The sequence below is a fragment of the Arvicola amphibius genome, chromosome 2 (genome assembly GCF_903992535.2).
Source record: "Arvicola amphibius chromosome 2, mArvAmp1.2, whole genome shotgun sequence".
Taxonomy (NCBI): Eukaryota; Metazoa; Chordata; class Mammalia; order Rodentia; family Cricetidae; genus Arvicola; species Arvicola amphibius.
In genome coordinates this window covers 84,349,710-84,372,329 of record NC_052048.2, presented here as the reverse complement: position 1 = coordinate 84,372,329, position 22,620 = coordinate 84,349,710, and positions in this window count along the sequence as shown.

Here is a 22,620-nt window from a genome sequence, read left to right as displayed (position 1 = left end):
TGGAAATGCCAGCAACAACTACTCAGTATCTGGCTGGCTGAATAATCCCCTCTAGAACATTATATATATATATATATATATATATATATATATATATATATATATATATATTACTCAGTATCTGGCTGAACCCCCTCTAGACCATATATGTGGGGGCTGTGGGTGTGTACAAGTTATCAATCAAGAGCTTAGTGGTCAAGATCACATACTGTTCTTGAGAGGGTAAAACAACTGTCATGGCAGGCAGGTTCCTAACAGCTCAGTCTGAAACAAGGCCTCAATTTCAGTTTACTAGACCTGAACAAGCAGTCTTGGAAAAGTTACAGGCCAGGGGCAACCAATCAGAATGTGTCTCATTGGCTTAGGCTGGCTAAATATAGCATCCCCCCACCTTAAAGCTGCAAAGTCCTTAAACACTAAAGCCGCCTATCAATCCCATAACAATGTGTAAACTTTCTGTTTAGACATACCAATCAGACCTGAGACCCCTCCCCAAAATCCACCATGTCTTGCTTAAAAAGAGCCTTAGAGTTGCTCTCAGGGTCACCATTTAGGGATTATCCCTGCATGCTAGATTAAAGGCTCTTATTGATTGCATATGTGTCTGGTGGTCTTTTATGTGACTTCTCAAGTGCCTTAACATTGGTGTGTTGGCTGGGAAGTCCCACTAAGACTCCTGACATGTTGAGGGTTTGGCAACCCTCTCACAGAAGATGAGAGTTTGTTTCCAATTACCACTACCAGGATCTTCATAACAACTCATAACTGATGATTAACGGCCTTCAGTACACTCTTCTGGACTCTTCTGACTCCAGGTTTTATGCTTTTACAGACCCACTCACCATACATACACTCATGCAGACAAACAGATACACACATAATTAAAAAGTATGTCACCTGTGCACCAAGAGCTTGTTTTCATTTCATTTGTCCCAACTACCCAGATTCCTACATTTTATAACCAAAGGTCTCAAAATACTAGTCATATTTTTGAGTTGACATCCATACTTTTAAAGTTTATTTTTATCTGAATAGAAATATTCAATGAATAATGTTAAACTGCTTTATCATCTTTATTAGAAATAGGTATTTTAAAATTTTCCAAGCATAAATAATTTTCTTCTTGTTCACTGACATATAATATTCCATAGTCTGTAAGCTATATAATTAATATCAATAAATACCCTTCTGAATGCAGATGATAATATATTTAGCAGTGTAATGAGTAGCTTCATGCATAGGTATGCATGTCTCTGTGGATAAATTCCACACATTTTATTCACATTTTCAATGAGATGTGAACTATTTTAATAAATTTTCTCTACTAGATTATTAATAACTAATATATAATAAGTAATTTTAAGGTAATCTCTATTTCCTATATGCTTTTCAACATTTTCTCTTACTCTCTTGGCATATCATGTGATATTGTTCGAAAGCTGCAGGGAAATTATATCAAAGAGAATCTCACAGTTTCAGTAACTAGGAAGTTCAATACCAGAATATCTGTATCTGGTGAGTCTTGGGGCTACTGTGTTCCCTTATAATATGACATAAGGCAGATGGGCCAGAAAAGATAAAAGAAGAAGGCTTTCTCTGATGGTTTGAAAAAAAATATCCCACAAAGGAAGTGCCATGTTAGGGGGTGAGGCCTTGTTGGACAAAGTGTGCTACTGTGGGGACTGGGTTTGAAGTCTCTTCTGCTCAAGATTCTCTCACTGTGACTTTTCTATGGCCTTCCTGTTGCTGGCAAGATGTAGACTCTCACAGCTCCAGCATCATACCTGCTTGCACATCACCATGTTCCTCCTCAAGATGAATATGTCCTAAACCTCAGAAACTGCAAGAAGCTGCTAAATGTTTTCATCATAAGAGTTGCCAAGGTCATAGTGTCTCTTCACAACAATAACAACTCTAAGCAAGACAGTTCTCTTAATTTTTTTCTTTCTCCTTTCTTTTCTTTTTCTTTCTTTCTTTCTTTCTTTCTTTCTTTCTTTCTTTCTTTCTTTCTGTCCTTCTGTCTTTCTTTCCTTCCTTCCCTCTCTCCTTCACTCCCTCCCTCCCTCTCTCCCTCCTCCCTCCCTTCATCCTTCCTCCTTGTTTCCTTCTTTCCTTCCTTCTTTCTTTATATTCCTCCTTCCTTCCTTCCTTCCTTCCTTCCTTCCTTTTTTTCTTCCTTCCTTCCTCCCTTTCTTTTAAATCAGGAACACTGTCATTAGGTGGCCCATGTTCTAATTTTCCTGGGCACCAAGTAGCCACCAAGTAGCTTTTACAGATTGAGGTCAGTTAGCTTGGTCCACTTAGAAAGGCTTAGCCTGGATGTTTTATTATGGTCCCACAGTTTTAGCATCTTGGAGTTGCCCTTGCTCTTAAAATTTTCTGAAATGGCTGGGGCCCTGAATCTCCAATAATTATTGAAGTAGTTCTGCCTATCTGTAGCCCTTATGCTAATACAGTTCCCAGGTACCCAGCCTGCTTGGAACAGCCGTGAAAATATGTGTGGAAGTAATATGAACCTCAGACTTTCAGTCTATTTATTTATGGCATCAGAACTAAATGGATGCTCTCCATGTTTATTGCTTGTGCCATATACAGCAGCAGGGTGAGGTGCTCTGATTGTCATTATCATGAAAAATAGCTTGAAGAGCACTCACCAGGAATCAGAAGGCAGGCAGAAATCCAAAGCTGCAGAGCCTGGTTCTGGGGACGTTCTGTGCCTGTCCCCTGATGTTGTTCTTCCTTCCTAGAGATTTATGATAAGAGTAACAGTATTGACAGTCTTGAAAATGTCATTAATGGTATTCTCCCACTGTTAAAGACAATGGTTCCTCGCTCTTATCTGTTGTGAGGAGGTGAGCAGGCCTGCTTTTCATACTGCCCAGATCCCACACGGCTAGCTTTACACCTGAAATAATTACACTAAAACTGTATTCTTTTAAACACTGCCTGGCCCATTAGCTCTAGCCTCTTATTGGCTAATTCTCACTTCTTGCTTAACCCATTTCTAATAATGTGAGTAGCACCACAAGGTGGTGGCTTACCGGGAAGATTCAGCATGTCTGACCTAGTGGCTGGCTTCATGGTGACTGACCCACTTCCCTTCTTCCCAGCATTCTGTTCTGTCTACTCCACCTATCAAAATCCTGCCCTATCAAAAGCCAAGGCAGTTTCTTTATTAACCAATGAGAGTCCTCCATCATTTCCACTTTTTCTGTTTAAACAAAAAAGAAAGGCTATAACTTTAACATAGTAAAATTTCTATAACAAAACAGTTATCAAGCAAGAATTACAGTTATAATATTTATATTTATTTTATCTTTTATCATATCTAAGGAAAACCATAACTATCTATCTATTCTTCAACTCCATCAAAGGCTCCAGAAGGATATAATATTACCTAAGTAAACAAGAAATAAGCAACTTCCAAACTCTAGGAATGACAGAGACACCTCACTGTCTGGACAGTCACCCAAAGTTCTTTTGTACTGTCGGGGCATTCATCTTCAGCCTTCAGGCCCACAGTATCCAGTGGACTTTGGCATGAAGCAGGAAATTTCAAAGACAGTTCATTCACTTTCTGCCGTGTCCTTCAGAATATCTCGCAGACTCTTTTATAAATCAGGAACCCTGAAGGACCACCTTACCTTTAGGCAAGTTCAGCAGTCCTCTCTCTGAGGGTTCTCTGTGTCCAGTTTATGCAACAGTCCAGGCAAGAGCAGTTTCTTGCCCAAATGGCTATCAAACTCCATAAGGAGCCTCTTAGATGCCCATCTTCCTCTTGAAGTAGATTGGTACTTCCAGGAGCAGATGTGTCTCATTGTCATGAAAAACCCTAAATTATTAAAACATTAAATTCGATATTCTGTACTCTTTGAAAGATATGAAGAATGCCTATCTGAAATATATCTATGTACCTCTATAAAATCTAACATGACTACAAACTTGACTATTATAGATGATTATATATTAACCTATATTTCCTAAGATACATTACATTCTTGAATGAACTACACAATCACAATACCTTAATCAAGAGCAGAAATACATATACATATAACAAAATTGACCTTAAATCTCTATCAATAAAGCAAAATCTATAGCAATGCAAATTATTCATATCTATATCATATCCCCCTTTAAATGTGAAAGAACATTTATAAACAATATTTGGGAATATGGATGTAGTTATTTCTCTCCAAACTTCTTCCTGCTGTATAGGGGCGCTGTTATTTAGGTCTTTCATGGTATAACCTGTCTCCTAGGTTCATCTCAGTCGGCAATTGAGCAAAGTAATTTTTTGAGGGTGTTTACAGCAACCGTTCAGGACGGAGTGGTTCATAATGTCATATTGGGATAGAAGCAATCCACAGGGTCTCATCCTCTGTGAAAACAAAAGAAGGACTTTTTCCAAAGCATCATAACCTTAGATTCCAGGATTCAGACTGTCAGAAGAAACATGAATTTGTCATGACTGTTAGTGAGGATTTTCTTAGATACTTTATGACTCTTGTGATAATAATTATCAACACAAATATGATAACTTCCTTTGAACTATATATGTATGCAAATAAACTTACATGTATTGTATGTAATTTAGATGAATAATAACATGGTTACTTATGTGCTTTCAAACCCCCCTAGTGTTCGTTCACCCTCTTTCCTACCTTTTAGATGACTTTCCTTCCCTGACTCTAATTAAAGCACCCTTTACCCATTTTTTTCCTTTCCAATCACTTGTAACTTTCTATTCCCTTTCTTCTGGTTCTGTTCTTACCTTCATCACTTTATACTTTTTAGTTTCTGTAGTTTCTCTAGTATATATAATCACATTGGTAGATTTAGAATTAAGAAACAAGGATAAGAGATAATATTTTTTTTGTGTGTCTCGTTGGATTGTAATGTAACTATGCAGCTCCTCCAATATTTTGTCTAAAATTTTCCCCCAGGTATCTTAAGATTATTTCTTCTAAGTTTTGCATTTTACCCAGCCCTCAGGCATGAACATAATTCAGTCAAGTTTCTTTATAACTTTGTAACAAGAATAAGTCCTCATTTTCTCCAGAGATCTCATCTGAATTACCTCTACTGTACATATTTTTACCAACATTTTGATAATAAGGACTTACAAGGTCTCTAAAGTATCCTAGACAATCTCTCAGATATGTCCTTCTGACCTTTCTCCAGCACCACATGTGATGTTTTGATTATGGTGAAGAGCTCTTGGCAGAATTCACTTGAATTATTCAGGCTCCAACCTACTACACAATTTGAAAACCTATTCACATTTTTAGCTGTTTGTTGCATTTCTCAGTTTTATTCCACAGTCTTTTGTTACTATAATTCAACACTATAAAGTGAAGATTATGATTAAAAAATATGTTTTTTTTTCCTGAAGGGTGGAAGCCTAAGGTACCTAGAGACAAGCAGGTCCCTATGTGCTGTATCATCCCATGGCAGAAGGAAGTAGGGGAAAGCAAAAATAATGAAGAAAATGGGTTCAGTATTGCCTCTCCAAGGAGTCTTTTTTATGGACATTAATCCATACCTACAATAATATATTAATCATTCACAAAGGCAGAAAACTAACAATCAGTAACTCCATAAACATTTACTTCCCAACACTGCTGTACTGGATATTAAATGAATGATCATTCTGGACATATTTAAACGAGAGCAGTAACCAATATTTTAGTATGTTTGAACCAAGCAGTGGAAGATTCTACATCGGAGTGCTTGTGTATTTGTAGGTATAAAATGAATTTGTAAATATACCATGTTTTTCTTGCCTTTCTTATGAATATATATGCTTATTATGTGTGTGCTTTTTGTCCACTGAGGCCACTAATGATTCCTAGAACTAGAGTTGCAGATGGCTGTGAGCTTCTAGGTGGGTGCTGGGAATTGATCCCAGGTCCTCTGTAAGACAGTAACTACTTTTAACTGCTAGTTCATCTCTATAGCTCAGATTAAATTTTTCTTTAAAGAAGCAAAAGTCATTTATTTAAGAGTCCTTTATATAAGATGTCTCCCATAACTGTGAGCTCATAATTCCAACCATAGTCTGTAATTTGATTTTTGCTTCTAATCAAACAACTTCATTGGAATAAGTGTTGCTGATGCGATTATAATTGAAAGACTCATGATTGACTGATAGTGGAGCCATAAGGATAGCTCCAGTTCAGCTGAATGAGAGCAGCAATCTTATCTCTGATCCTTCAAATCTTATCTCTGATCTTTCCATTTTCAGTTTTTAGCCCTCTAATCAATTTTAAATGCAATATAATTATGTTATCAATCCATTTGAATAATATTATGTTTTCTTATTAAGTTAAAAAATAAACATGTTTAACACTTTCTGTATTTACTTGTATATATTCATATGTATATGTATCTTTTCACATAAAGGCCAGTATGTGCAGGTCAAAAACAACTTGTGCAAGTCAGTTCTCTTATTCTGCTATGTGTGACTTAGAGATGAAATTCAGGTCAACAGAGTGAGGCACTGTGTTGGCCCAAATTGATCTATCTTACTTCAGAAAAAAAAGATATGTGAAAACTTTTGGCATCTAAAACCTTCTGTTTTTACTTATGATCACTATTCCTGGCCTTTATGTCACAGATGTGGACAAAAGTCACTAAGACATTATTGAATATGTCTAATGGCTAGACCTGTTGTCTTAGTTTGGGTTTCTGTTGCTCTGAAGAGACATCATGACCACAGCAACTCTTTTAAAGGAAAATGTTTAATTGGGCTGTGTTACAGTTCAGAGATTTAGTCCATTGTCATCATGATGGGACTTGGAAGCATGTAGGCAGACATGGTGGTAGAGAGGTAGTTGAGAGTTCTACATCTTAATCTACAGGCAACAGAAAGTGAATTTTGTATCTCACTGGGCATAGCTTAATCAAATGAGATCTCAAAGTCCTCCCTATAGTGACACACTCCAAGGCTACATATACTCCACCAAAAACATACATCCTAATGGTTCTACTCCCTCTGGGCTAAACATTCAAGCACATGATTCTATGGAGACCATACCTTCACACCATTCAACATGAACTATCAAAGTCCTGAGTAATTTTCCAGTCACTTCCACAGTGTTAGGAAGTGATGAAACTGAAAAGGTAATAATTTACCCTCCAGTACATTCAGATTACATTCAGACCATAAGATGAAGACAGATGTGAAGAATAAATGTCTGATTCTGATGATTGGATATAAAATACAAGATGCCATATTGGTTCATTTCTAAAGCTACCAAAATACCCGGCAAGCAAATATGTTTTCTCCTATCCACGTAAAAACATCATTCATTGAAAGAAATAGTGAAAAAAAAGTATGGAAAAGAGATGATGTCATAAAATAAGAAATACTTATGAAGTATAGTGTAATTTGCAAATAATGTAATTATGAGCACAAACAGCTTTAAAAATAAGTAGAATTTCTGAGCTTCTCATTTTCAGAGTTGATGCTTTAAATAATAGTTGAGGTTAAGAAATACAGATGTACAGTAATTATTGATAGGTAACCATTTAGTTATCTAGACATACAGTCAACAAACATTTAAATGCACATTTCGGTCACACATATTAATTTTTACAATGAGAATTATTTAAGGGCCATGTAGGAGAGCAAAAGTATAATATTTCCTTCTCCTGCCCAAGGTTCTGAACTTGATTTTCAATTGCATGGAAAAAATACATTCTATATATATGACAGTCGAACAGATCTAACGAGAGACCACCAAGTCCAGTCAGAATGGGACTGATGGAACAGGGGACCAAACCGGACTCTCTGAATGTGGCTGACGGTGGAGGAGGACTGAGAAACCAAGGACAATGGCAATGAACATGAACTCTACAGCATGGACGGGCTCACTGTGAGCCTTGTCAGTTTGGTTGCTCACCTTCCTGGTCTTAGGGGGAGCTGGGAGGACCTTGGACTAAACATAGTGAAGGGAACCCTGATGGCTCTTTGTCTTTGGAGAGGGGTGGAGTGGGGGTATGGGTGGAAGGGAGTGGAGGGAAGGGGGAGGAGAAGGGGAGGAGATGGAAACCTTGAATAAAAAAATGAGAAAAAAAATTTACTGAAAAAAAAATTGTGCATATAAACATATATAATAAGGTACATATAAAAGATAAATATATACAATTTTGTTAGTTCAACTATATTAAGAGATAGAGAATATCAGTCTCTGTAAAATTAGTCATACTAAATTTAGCAACCTGAGGAGCTGAAGGACAATGTACCTGGAGTTGTAATGAGTTTTAAGCAGAAAAATGTTGAGTAAAATTGGACATATTCCTGTTATTCAATGCCTCATTGAATGTATTTAAAACAAAAGTATATTATGTAAATGTGAACTTCATTGAGGTATATTATAACTTAGCTTGTTTTCTTTTTCTGAGAGTTGCAACTGCTCTATTCCTAGAGGTGAACTGAGTTGTATAAGGCTTGTTTGCCTCATGAGCAAGTTGTATAATCTAAATTTTTCTGCTGTTTAATGAGACAGACTGCTTGATACAAGCCTAGAACTTCATATTTTATATGGAGTTCTGGAATATGTTGCATGTGTAATGATGTCATAGTAAATAGCAATAAAGCAAAAAGATACAGCATTTGTGAGCAAACTAAGCCCAGGTCACTAAGTAGCAAAAATCTTGAGTTTCTAAGTAAATGAGGCAGTGGAATCAAAATGTCAAATGATGGAGGATTTATTCACAGTTTGAGGGCATCATGGCAAAGCAGTTAAAATAGAAGGAAAATAAGATTGGTAAACACATTACACATTCTGTCATAAAACAGGAGAAGTTAGTGCTTAGCTTCCTTTCTTCCTTTTTGCTCAGTCTGGGACCTTAGCCTATGTATAGGAGATAAACTAGTTTAGAGTAGGTAGGTTTAAAAAGGTTGGCCCTCTTCAATTAATTTAATCTTCATAATTCCTCATAGTATTCCCAGAGATTTATTCCATGTTGATTCCAAATACTGTCAAGTTGACAAATCAAGCTTAACCTGCCATGTAACTCCAGCATAATTTTCTAATATTTTCCATGCCAATGAGTAAATTGTGCTCAAATGTCTAAGACGTTAAATTTGAACTTAATTTCAATATCTACCTATAAGTCTTTTAGCTGTTTTAATCACAGCTATTTCAGGTTGTATCATTCAGTGGTTCTTTGATTTGAACAGTTTAGCGCTGAAAGTAATAACCATGTATAGCAAAATCTACTCATTTTGCACGTTACCTATGATTTCCATAGAGCGAAGCAAAAGTCACTGAGACACTCATGCAATAGCATGTCAACCCTGGAAAATGTGTACAGGGAATCCTAAAGGGAAGTCCATAGCTCTTCTTTGTGTGCTTGTAGAAGTAGAATAATGTTAGATATGGATCACAATCCAAAGTATCTGACTGAGCAGTAAAAAGCAGGTCCATGTGGAAAGGTATAAATAAAAGCAATATGTCTATCTTTGAATTGTGCAAATTAAATAGATACACATACACACATGCTGTCATCGTGGATTTCATCAATCAATTATCAAACAATCAATCAATTAATTAACTTTTTTCTTCATTAAAGTTTCCCCTCTCTCCCTCCTTTCTTCCAAATCCCTTGCTCTAACCCACACCCCGTCCACTCCTTCTCCTTTCTCTTTAGAAAAGAGCAGACTTCTTATGCTTATCAACAAGCCATGATATATCAAGGTGACCTAAGACTAGGCACCTACTCTTCTATTCAATTTGGAGGAGGCATCTGAGTAAGAGGAAAGAGTACCAAAAACAGGTAACAGAGTTGGACACATCCCCTGATCCTACTGTTAGGAGTTCCACAAGAAATCTAAGCTATACAACTGTAACATGCATGTAGAGGGCCTAGGTCAATCCCATGCAAGTTCTCTGGTTTGTTGTTCAGTCTCTGTGAGCCCCTATGACTCCAGGCTAGTTGACTTTGTAGGTTTTCTGATATGTCCTTGACCCCTGTGGTGGTCATAATCCTTCCTCCTCTCTTCTGCAGGATTCCTGAGCTCAGCCTAGATTTGGCTGTGGGTCTATTCATCTGTTTCTATTGTTCGGGGAAGCCTCCCTGTTGACAAATAAACTAGGTAACATCCTATGGTTATAGCAGAACATCATTAGGAATTATTCCACTGACTCTTTATTTCAGCCATGTTTCATTCAATCCCAGGTCTCTGGGCTGTTGGGTCTCTGAATCTTGGTGTTTCAGGCAATGTCAGTGATGTGCTCTCTCTCTCTCTCTCTCTCTCTCTCTCTCTCTCATGGTATTAGTCTGAAGCTGAACCAATCATTATTTGGCTTATCCCAAAATTTCTGGGCCTCTTTAACCCAAGTACATTTTGTAGACAGGGTAAGTTTTAGGTCAAAGGTTATATGACTAGGTTGGAGTCCCAATAACTCCACTGGATATCTTGCCTGGGTATAGGAGGTGGTGAGTTCAAGATAACAAGACAACATCTTCAAAAAAAGATGCTAACATAAATAGATGTAACATAACATAACAGCACAATATTGCAAACAGAGCCATATTAATCCCCCTGCTTAAAACTCAAGTTCAAGTGGATCAAAGACCTCAACATAAAACCAGATTCACTTAACCTGAGAAGAGAAATGAGAGAATAACTTTGAATGCATTGGCACAGGAGTCAGGTTCCTGAACAGAGCCCTAATCACACAGGCACTAAGGTCAACATTTAATAAATCGGACCTCATGAAAGTGAACAGCTTCTGTAAGGCAAAAAACACCCTAAGAGGACAAAACACTAGCCTACAGAATGGGAAAATATATTTATCAATTGCACATCTGACAGAAGGCTGCTTTTAAATATATATATATATAAAACTCAAGAAACTAGACAAACCAAATAATCCAATTAAAAATGGGTTGGAGATCTACACTGAGAATTCCCAATAGAGAAATTTCAAATTGCTGAGAAGTACATAAAGTTATATTCAACATCCTTAGCAATCAGGGAAATGAAAATCAAAATGACTCCGAGATACCATTTTCCACATGTAAGAATAACTAATATCAAAAACACAGGTGATAGATCATGCTGGCAAAGATATGGATCAAGGAGTTTACTCTCCCATTAATGGAGGGAGTACATACTTGTACAGTCACTTGGAAAATTAATATAGTGTTTTCTCAGAAAATTGGAAGTCATCCTACTACTGTTGTCACTTAAACTGATCTAAGTAAATAGAATATGACTGTTGGAAGGAAAAATTCCTGGAATAATTCAGATCAAAAATATTCTCTTAGCTGGGCAGTGGTGGTACACTCCTTTAATCCCAGCACTCAGGAGGCAGAGGCAGACGGATCCCTGTGGGTTAAAGGCCAGCCTGGTCTACAAGGACAGGCATTAAAACTACAGCGAAACCCTGTCTCACAAAATCACACACAGACACAAAAAAATTCTCTTAGAGGGTTAAGTAAGATTCTCACAACTCTATTGACTGTGTAAAAATCTTCCATTATCTGTGATTTCTATTTCTATGGTTTCAATTACCAATGGTCAATGGTCCAAAATATTAAACTGTGAGCTCTAGAAGTAAATAAACAGTTTATAAATTATATATATATATATATAATATTTTAAGAGTTATTGCTGTTTGTTAGTAATATTCACACTATACATAATTTATAAAGCCTGTGTGTCTATCTGCAGTGAGGAAAAAATATGGAAAAGGAGGGCTCCTCTCTTACTTTTTCTATTGTAATAACTTTCTCCTAGTTCCTAATATTGTAAGTTCTAGAAAACTGACCTGGAAATGGCATTGAGAGTAGAATGTTTTGGTTCTCAAATTATACTGTAGTATTAAAATAAAAAATAAAAAATAAAATAAATAAATAAAAATCCAAAAAAGTGACTAAAAGTTTCAACCATAAAAAATTGCAAAATGTTTACATAGTTAAATATAAATATCTCTTTATTATAAAATAATGACACACAAAAATTAGTAACTTAGAACATGCTTTAAAGTTTGCTGTGTAATTAAATAGAGGAATCACATATGAAGTGTCTGACTGACATTACAACCTCTATACTTGTTTCTCTCACGTAGCAAGGTTAACTGGAAAAGTTAACAGTGTTCATAATACCTTATAGTACTTTTATAATAGTTCAGCTATGTTGAATTTAAAAAAAACAAAACAAAACAGGAATGATCTGAAAGACGACAATGTTAGATAGAGATATAGGTGATAGCTGGTGGAGAACCATGGAAGGCAGATCTCTTTTCATCATCAGCTTTGAATTCCAAATCATAATTTCCTGCTTACACCAAATCTTAGGAGGAGATTTGCATTTTCTTAGAAAGTAAAATACTGATGTGGGATTACCCTCTGTATGCTATGAATATGTTTTATTATCATTGGTTAATGAAATCAGTTGCTTCAGCCAATGACTCAGACATATGTCTAGCTAGCTCTTACATCTTGAATTAAATCATTTCTAATAATCTATCTATTTGCACAAGACTGTGGCTTACTGATAAGGATCCAGTGTCTGTTTCCTTTAGCAGCTATGTGGCATCTTTTTGACTTTGCCTACTTTCTATCTCTATCTCTGTTCTGATTTCATTCTTGGCTTTGCTCTGCTAAGTCATTGCCTGAAACAGCTTCTTTAATAATCAATGGTAATAATACATATTCACAGCACATAGAGTGGAATACCACATCAAAGTACCATGTGTAATTAAGGATAGTGGGTATATCAGATATTTGCTGAGGCCCATTAATGAATTACTAACCCCTAGATGGGAAAATGACACTTGAAACATAGGAAGCCTAATGTTACAAAGATAGACTATTATGAATCTACCTGCTAAGAGTTAATTCAGTTAATTCTACTTGCCTTGTCAGTCACCTGGCAAGGATACCACCCCTCAGGAAAAGGGCGCATGTGAAGACATGTTAAGGAGATGGAAAAAGTGAGTTTATTCTGGATGAGATACTGTACTTAAAGACTCCTGACAGCCCTTCCCCTGCCTGCCTGTGTAACAGTTTACGTTTCTTTACTATAGCCCTGCCCAGTATCATGAGTTCTCATTCAAAGTGTGTAAATTTCCTTTTCCTGCATCTTCAAAATATACTATCCAGAATCCTAAGCCTGCTTGATCTGAAATTTGGTATTTTCACTCTTCTGGAAAGACTTTGGTTCCCACAAATCTTGCAAAACGCTGCTGCAGAGCTGGCCTTTGTCTAGACTCTCACTCAGAAACCACCACTCTATACCTCCTGCTTCCTCCATCTCCAGCCTCCTAGTAGCTGCTAAGATTTACAGCTTTCTTTCCCCAATTCTTTCCACTCAGCCTTTGATAAAATCTTCACCCAAAATCTTCCTCCTCCATAATTAGAGTACATAAAGAAACAGAGCAATGGAGTGGTTTTATTCCATAAATTGTGCAGGTTTCACGTGACATTCTCTTTCATCTTTCAAAGTCACACCTGTAGTACTGGCAAAAAATGCATACTTTCTCTTTTTATTGCTTTTAGTATAGAATCATGAATGATAATCTGAATTTCTTGAGAAGGGGAGGTCAGAAATTTCCATGGTTTAAGCACTAACAATTGGGGTGCCCTGGCAATGATTAAAAGATTATCTATCTGCTGCTGATGTTCATACCAATGGACACGTACAATCTGTAGGGACCTGTGCCAACATAGGACTAGAGCAGAGAGCAACTCCTTGTATCTGGTAACACTAGCATTGTCTAAGAGTTCGAGGCCAGCCTGGTCTACAAGAGCTAGTTCCAGGACAGGCTCTAAAAGAGCTGCAGAGAAACCCTGTCTCGAAAAACCAGAAAAAGAAAAAAGAAAAAAAAAAGAATTCAAAATTCCCTCTGGTTTTCTGCATCCAAACAGAAGCCAAACGGAAGCAAATATGTAGCATACTTACAAGCTGTTTTCGTGATCCTGGAGAAGGTAGTTTACTCTACCACATTCCCTTATCCCAAACTGTGTGGCTAGCTATGACTCGTGCAGTGAAGTCAGAAAGGCTTTCCTGTAGTGCAGAAACAGCGAGTAGATACTCCACATGTTGCACACAGTGCCTACCCAGACCCTGCCACGGTGAGGGTGATGATGTGGTGGCTGTGATGATTATGAATGTTACCTTTGTAACAATCGTTTGCTTTTTTTTTTTTTTTTTTTTCCCTGACTTTATACCCCAGAGGTTATAGGTCAGAGACAATTTTGTGATTGATACTTGCATGATGACTATGCTGAACCAGGCTGCATCAGTGTTCGCTCTTTAACTACACAATGAAGACCAAGAGACAAAAATCTGCTCTAAGGGTAAGAAAGAAACACAGATTTATCTGCCTGTGTGTAGCAGACAAGGGAAGCTGCCCTCCCACAAATCTCAGCTGGAAGGGGAAAACGCTTATTCCCTGGACACAGAAAAGAATGAGGAAGAATTCTTACTTTACCCTTTGGAATATAAATCCCCTTACAGGACAGAAAAACTTCTTGCTCCTGCCTGTGCTGGCTGCAGCTAACTCCAAGGTCCAGTCTCTCTGGGTATATACACAGAAGGGTCCTGCGGTTAAGTCAATCTCCCAGTTCTCTCATCACACATATCCCGGTGTATTTACTTGCAGAGACTTGCTCATGGCCCAGGAGCTCACCGCGGGATTATTCACTTGACAAGTACACTACTGTAACACTGAAACATTTTCTAAACACTCCACAGCGGTGAGGTGACCCTAATAGCTAATATTTATCCACGCTTACTGTGTGTCAGAATTATTCTCTATGTTTACCTACTACGTACTCAATTTCACCGATCTGTACTCCCAGGGTGCAGTCACTAGTGCATGGATCCATTTTCACAGATGAGGAAACAGACTAAAGTAGCTACAGCAATTTTACCCACCCAGGAGGAAGTTGGTGCATATGGAATTTGAATATAAGCAATTTGATCCTAAAATATATGAAATAAGGGATTTATTAAGAAAAAAATATTAACATTAATGGCACCACAAATAACTTCTGCACCTCTTCCTTCTTTATGAGGAGACATGGATTGTTTCTGTGCTGAATTCTTAATCTCGCTCATCAGCTCCGAGGGATTCTTGTCTCCTTCAGTTACACATTACCAGGGAATGGAAATGCAGTCATGGGTTTGATCACAATTAGGAGAGGATTATCATACCTGTGAGCAGTAAGTCTATCTTGTGTTTCCCTGAGCCCTCTAACACCTGTAAGGTACTTTAACTATCGTTGTATGAGGGATTCAGAACAAATTTGCAGCCGGTATAGGTGACATCTAATAAGAGCAAGACCCCAGTCTCAGCGATGTTGCAGGGTAAACCTGATGAGAAATATTCAATTTGTTTAAAAATGAAATATAATTCACGGTTCTATGTTTGCTTATGAAAATAATCAAACCTTGTAAAATTTGCTAAGAAAGAAAAGAGGTGATACATGGACTCCCTTCAAGAGCAAAATTTTTCTCCAGAGGTAATACAAATATAAACTACAATTTGATTTTACCATAACTACCATGAATGAAGATGTTGTGAAAATTCCAAATAAATTAAATTTTTCATTCTGAGATTGAAAGTAACCATTTTCAGTTGACCCTTTTTCTTCATTATCGAATAGTTTAAAACTTTTAATTTTCATGGCATTTTAGCTAAGTAGGAATCATTATGTTTTACAAATCAGATAATTAAAATATTTTCTGGAACTTTCTATTTTAATTTAGCTAATTATTGACAATGAAAGAAAAGAAAAGAAATATGAAAATAATGAACTACTTTTTGGATCCATTAGAATAATTAACATGTATTATAGAAATATCTAAAATGATCAATGTTATTAGTAATCAGAAATGATGGTTTTCTTGTTTATATGTTATCTTGTACATCAATGTGAGAATTTAAATATAATCATAATTACAAATGTCATCAACATTCTTCTAACAAATGGGGTTCATATTGTAAGTGAAAAATCAAAGAGTGAAACCAGTTTCCTTGCAGATTAAACACGTGTGTTGATACTAGGGGCTCCCAGAAAAAGAACACGGTATTGAACTGTGTCCACACCACTGCTGGCATTACCATACCCAGAATGTAAAAGGTTACTAACCTGTGAGTACACCTGTGCCGGCCCCAGGAACAATCAGAAAGGACAAAACTGTATGGAATTACACAAACATCTCAAATAGAAGAGATCAGCTCCTGCTTCAGTAGCATGACTGCCATAATAAATATTTCCATAACATTTCAAAGGTTACCAGGTCAACATTTACTCACCAATCTAAATAAATTACCCAATCTTAGAAGTTTTGCTTTACAGTCTTAAAGTTCACTGTTCAAAGTGGGTTATTATTTTATTAGAAAGGTCAAAAAGAAAAAGAAATAGTACAAACATAATTTATGATGTGAAAGGTTCAATGAAGATTTATCTAATTGGCATATTAAAGATTTTAAATATTTGAAAAGTTACCCATATCTTTAGGCAAGATAAATTTTATCTCATGAGAATCCTAATTATAAACGTGACATTTCAACTAGAAAATCCTACTGGCTGACTATAAATTAAAGTAATGGTAAGATATGAAGAACTATAAAATCACTTGAATAGAATGCAGCTTCAAAAACGTTATGAATCGAGGAAAAGATACATTGCTTCTATTTTACGTGATGAACTTTTCACAGGGTCCTCCTCTGCCTCAGAAAACCTCGGTAACCTGCCCAGAGTGCCGTGTTCATACCCTACTGGACTTAAGGCATCCACAACTGGATAGTATTTTTCTGCCTCCTTTCACATTAACCCAAGGGTTGTAGTGTGGTTAAAGGCTTATGATAAAAAGGAGCTATGCTGTTGTAAGCCTTTAACTCTAGACTGACCCAGATCCAACCCACAAAATTGGGTGTATGCAAGCTTGTTCAGGTTTGGCTAGCTTTGATAACATCCCCATCTCCAACTGTTTCCTTCTATGTGTTGTGGGTATATATGTGTATGTTCATATATATACATATGTGTGTGTGTGTGTGTGTCTGTGTGTGTGTGCCTGTGTGTGTGTTCATATATTTTTAGCAATTCTCTGGGATAAATATCTTCATATTTTTATCAATTTCAACAATAAATGTTTAAAAACCAAGTAATGAGACTATTAGAGCCAAGTCTTCCATCTGAGAAGACACAAGCTTATTTTCTCTTAACCTAAGCTGAGAAGATTTTCTGATTGTCCCATAGCACACAATCAGATGGCAGCATTATACATTACTAGTAATGACATTATGTAATTTTTTCATGATTATCTCTAGTGTCTTTTTAGGAGAAGGGTGGTACTTTAAGGAGATTAAAGACTGTGTTGTAAAACTGCTGCTCAAAGTCTTTACAGAAGTGAAGCCTACCCAAATGGTGACTGGGCTGAGACCAGCACAGAAGGTAGAACCATCCAGACCTACACCAAACATCATGAAATCAGACTTAAGCCCAACCATAGGAAAAGATTAACTCTACCCACGGTTGTCAGAGGAATATGGATAGAACCACTAAGAAGGCTGAGTCGTACTTCCTAGAACCATGTTAACTTTTGCGTCACATGACCATTGAGGATTTTTCCCATTCAGTCTGATCTAAGAAGCTGAGAGACAAACACAGTATTAAAAGAATTTGTTTCTAATGCATTCTGTGTGTGAGTGTTCAGAGTTACATAATTTTTCCATGTTCCTGAAATTTTTCTTAAGTTTTTTTTTCCACGGATTCCATGGAAATTGCTAGGTGTTTTTTAGAAGATAATTGGCAGACACACAGCCATGAGCAGTCAGATTCTAACTGCCTTTAAATGACTCAGAGGCGTGCTTGCCCCAGGAATTACAATTAACTTTCTGTCTTATATTGTAGATGTGCAGATGATGGTAGGCTTCTATCTTCCTGTTTTGTGAGTGGTTTTCCCCTGAAAGGGACAAGTCTATATGCTCAGATTATATGCCTAAGCACTAGAGTATGTGAAAAGCTTTCAACATACATACACAAAACATAACACAGAAAAAATGGAAATTCACATGTCTTGACTAGGATTAGTTCTAACATGAACTAAGAGAATTAAAGAATCTAAAAGATTCCACTGGAATCTGCAAAGATTTTTGATATTTTCTGTGATGATCAGCCTACATTAACATTCTGGTCCTCTTGTGTGGGCCTATGAGATGCTTCCACCTTTAATGTCATATAGTGTGATATTTCCAAGCCGTATTTGAAAGTAAAACATAAAACCCACATTTTAATGGAAAAAATACTTTTCAGATTAGACAACTTCTACATAAAAATTGACATTCTTGTGATGTATTTTACCAGCACCATTGTTCTCCTATGGATGTAGTCTAACAAGATGGCCCCACTGTCATCACTGTGGATCCTTAGAAAAGCTTAAAAACAAACAGGGGTTGGTTGGCATACTCTTAGGCAAGGTTTTGGCTACTTCTTTTCTGTCCCACACTGGCAAGTCAGGCCCTAGGTGAAGCTTTAACCAGAACAGAAACACTTGACAAGCTTTCCTGAGGTGGGTACCATCTATGCACATTCTTTCCCCTGAGAGCTGTTCTATCTCTTTATCCATCTTCACAACAGGCTGTATCGTATGGTAGTTATTGAAGCCATTTGTAGGGGGGACAAATTATGGTTGATTGTTGTTGGGGTTTCTGTCCTACTCAGTTCCCACGGTCGATAAGTTCTAAAGAAATCACATAGAGGTCAATATTAACTATAAATTGATTGGCCTGTTTGCTCAGACTTCTTATTAACTCTTATAACTTATATTAGCCCATTATTCTTGTCTATGTTAGTCACTTGACTTGGCACCTTTTTCAGCGAGGCAGTCACATCTTGCTTCTTCTGTGGCTGGGCAAGGACTGCGTCCTCTTCCCAGAATTTTCCTGTACACTGTGACCTGCCTCTACTTTCTGCCTGGCTACTGGCCAATCAGTGTTTATTTAAAACATAATTGACAGAATACAGACAACTGTCCACACCAGTTGCTGATGGAGGCCTTCTAGGATATTTTTCTTCCTTCTGAGTCAGTGTGTGGTTTCTGCTTTCTCAGTGAAGTGGTGGTTGCTAAAAGCTCCACTTTTTCTGTATTTAATGCTAATGCTTGCATGCTCTGCCAATATATAATATTTCACAGTGTGAGATAAAACATATTTTTTTGTTTGTTCCAGCCAGTCACAGACAGGCTCAGCAGAAATCGCTGAGATGAGTCAACAGGTAGAGTCCATCTTAAACATTTATCTGTTCTTAAAAAATTTAAAAATTTGGTTTTTAGTTTGTTTCTTTATGAATAAGAATATTTGAAAAACCTAATCCAGTGCCTGGCTACCACACAGCACTGAAAAAAACAGACAGTCACTTTTTAAAAATTAATTAATTATTTTATTTTACATAGATACCATAGTTTCCCCTCCCTTCTCTCCTCCCTGACTCCCCCATATCCCCTACCTCCCCATTACACTCCTCCTTGATTTCTATTTAAAGAAGTGTAGGTCTCTAATGGATATTGGCAAAACATGGTATATCAAATGTAATCAGACTAAGAATCTCACCATGTAGTAAGACAGGCAAGTCCACCGAGTAAGAAGAACAGGTTCCCCATAGCCAGTAAAAGAGACAGCCCCTGATCCTGCTGCTAGGAGTTCCACCAGAAGATCACACTACACAACTGCCACATATATGCAGAGGACTTAGGTTAGTCCCATACAGGATCCCTGGTTGTTGATTTAGCCTCTCTAAGCTCCTACAAGTCCAGGTTAATTAATTCTGTAAATTTTCTTATGATGTCCTTGACGCCTTTGGTTCCTACAATTCTTCTTTCTTCTCTTCAACAGGATACACTAGCTCAGTCTAATATTTTCCTGTGAGTTACTGCATCTGTTCTCATCAGTTGCTGTATGAAGCCACTCTGATGACAGGTGGGCTAGGGACCAATCTATTACATAGCAGAATATCATTAGGCATCATTGCATTGGCATTTTTTTCTCTCCAGTTCTGTTTGGTTCTCTACTTGGTCTCTGGGTCATCCAACCTCTGAGTCATGGTCTTTCAGGCAGTGTCAGGGATGGATTCCCTCTTACAGTATGGGCCTCATGAAAACAAAGACTGTGACTTTTGGTAACCTTAATTATTGTGGTGAGACCATGTCATTAGGTCTTCCTCTGAACAATTGACAAGGCATGAAAACTTTCCTCTGATGTCCACAAAAATGTTCCTGAATCAACTTCAGTGTCTCTTTTATTGTGAAGTGATTTCAGAGCAATTGTTAGAAAGATGTTGTTATCTAAAATAACATCTTCAAACCATTTTAAAAGAAGGTACTTATAAGTTAATACTGTAGGATACATATAATTAGATACTGTTCTTTTTGTTATAACTTTTTCAAAGTACCAGTATTTACATTATGTTTTGTTCTTTCAGTGTCCAGGTGTTTAAATAATGTACAACAAATAATCTAATGGGGTACTTTTCATGTTTAAGCTGATTTTCTTGCATAACCTCATTAAAAAATAATGTAGACACACACACACATGTATACATATGTTATAGGAAGGCCACTTGGTTGTTCCAGCAACTCAGCAGCTTGAATCTAAACACAGAAACTGTATTTTTTGTTGTTATTTTATTACTTTAAAATATACCAATCCAAATTCCCACTTCCTCCCCTCCTCCTACTCCACTCCTACTCCTTCTACTTTGGAGGTATACCTTGCTCAACCTGGATGTAGTGGGGAGGGCCTTGGACTTTCCACAGGGCAGGGTTCCTTGCCCTCTCTTAAAACAGAAACTGTATTAATTAAATCACTGCTTGACCCATTAGCTCTAGCTCCTTATTGGCCAACTCTTACATCTTAATTTAACCCATATCCATTAATCTATGTATTGCTGTATGACAGTGGCTTACATGGTAAAGTTCCGGCATCTGACTCCAGCAGGGCTACATGGCTTCTCTCTTACTCTGCCTCCTTCTCCCAGCATTCAGTTTAGTTTTCCCTGCCTATCTACCCTACAGGCCAAACCAGTTTCTTTATTAACCAATGGTATTCACACCATACAGAGGAGAATCCCAAATCATACATATATACATTTATGTGTATATTTACACACTATATATGTGTGTGTTTATACACATATATCTATATAGCAAGGAATGCCATTAAACCACTGAGCACTTCTAGCCTAGCATGCATGAAGATAATCCCCTCCTTAAGAAAAAATAAAGTGAATTTTATATATAGTAAAAATAATGAGGATTTAAATACTGGGATACTGACTGAATTTACAGTACAAAGAAAAATTATATATATATGATATCTATCTTATTTAACACTAGCTTAAAAATTCTTCCTACACAATACTAAAATTTATATTGTAGCTTTGTTCAAAAATTTAAATAATATGTCTTTACAATCTAGAATATAAAATGGAAAATAACAAATATTTGTTATTGTTTACTTATTGTCAAATAGTACATATATATATATATATATATATATATATATATATATATTAGCCTTGGGACACAGATAGAGAATTTTAATAAATCCTTGAAACTCTATGCAATATTGTTTATGTTATAAACAATATTGCATGGGATAATTATGATAAACCCTCATATGGAAAAGGAAATGGGAAATAGAGGCTGCAAATTTGCATCTGATACCAGGTATCATGGATATTTGGCCAAGTCATCTCATGGTAGGGATTACTGCAATCCATGGACATACTTGGTGGATAATACAATATTTTTCATTAAATAAAAGACGTAAAAAAGTATATCAGGAACCAATAACCACAATGGTGTGGACAGTTTAGGAAAATCAATTATCTGTTTTTCTTTCTCATTTATATAATTTAGTATTTTAGCCCATACATTCTGGGTTATTTCATACAAAATGTTTTACCTAAAACATTGACATTCTTATTCAAGTCCAATTAACATAAGAAGCTTAAAAATTCACTAAAAATAACATAAGATGGAAAGTTTAAAAAATCTAAATAGAAAAAATAGCACTTTCCCAAAATACTTTATAAAGGAAGTGAAGAAGTTAAACAAACTAAATAATGTAATGCATTTCAATATTGGGTCAAGGAGATTTTACAATTGAGGATTAGCTGAACATGATTAGAACATGTTATAATGCATTAATTCATTTAATGAGAAATACTAACCATATGTCAACTCATTAATTATATAAATGAATATAAATAAAAGTTAAGAGGCAATTTTTATAAAAGAAAATAAAATACAACTAGGTATGTAAAAGATTATGTCTGTTGTGATAACCCACTGACACCTTTATCGTTGGTCTTTGGCAGGCAGCTGCCAAGCTGAGCTCTAACATGTTCTTAGAAAGTTCTGTATCCACTTGAGAGAATTGGTGCTAACAGAGACCTGGCACAGCACATAGGACTAGTCATCTACAACATTCGACTCAGGTGGTTTGGAGCATAAAATGCAAAATTTGCGAGGAATGATTTATAAGATACTTTATACCTTCAATATATTATTTTCCTTAGTTTATGTTCTTGGGAAATGGTAACATGTTTCCTTTTATGATGGCTTCTTTGTTCCACTTTTCTCCCCATATA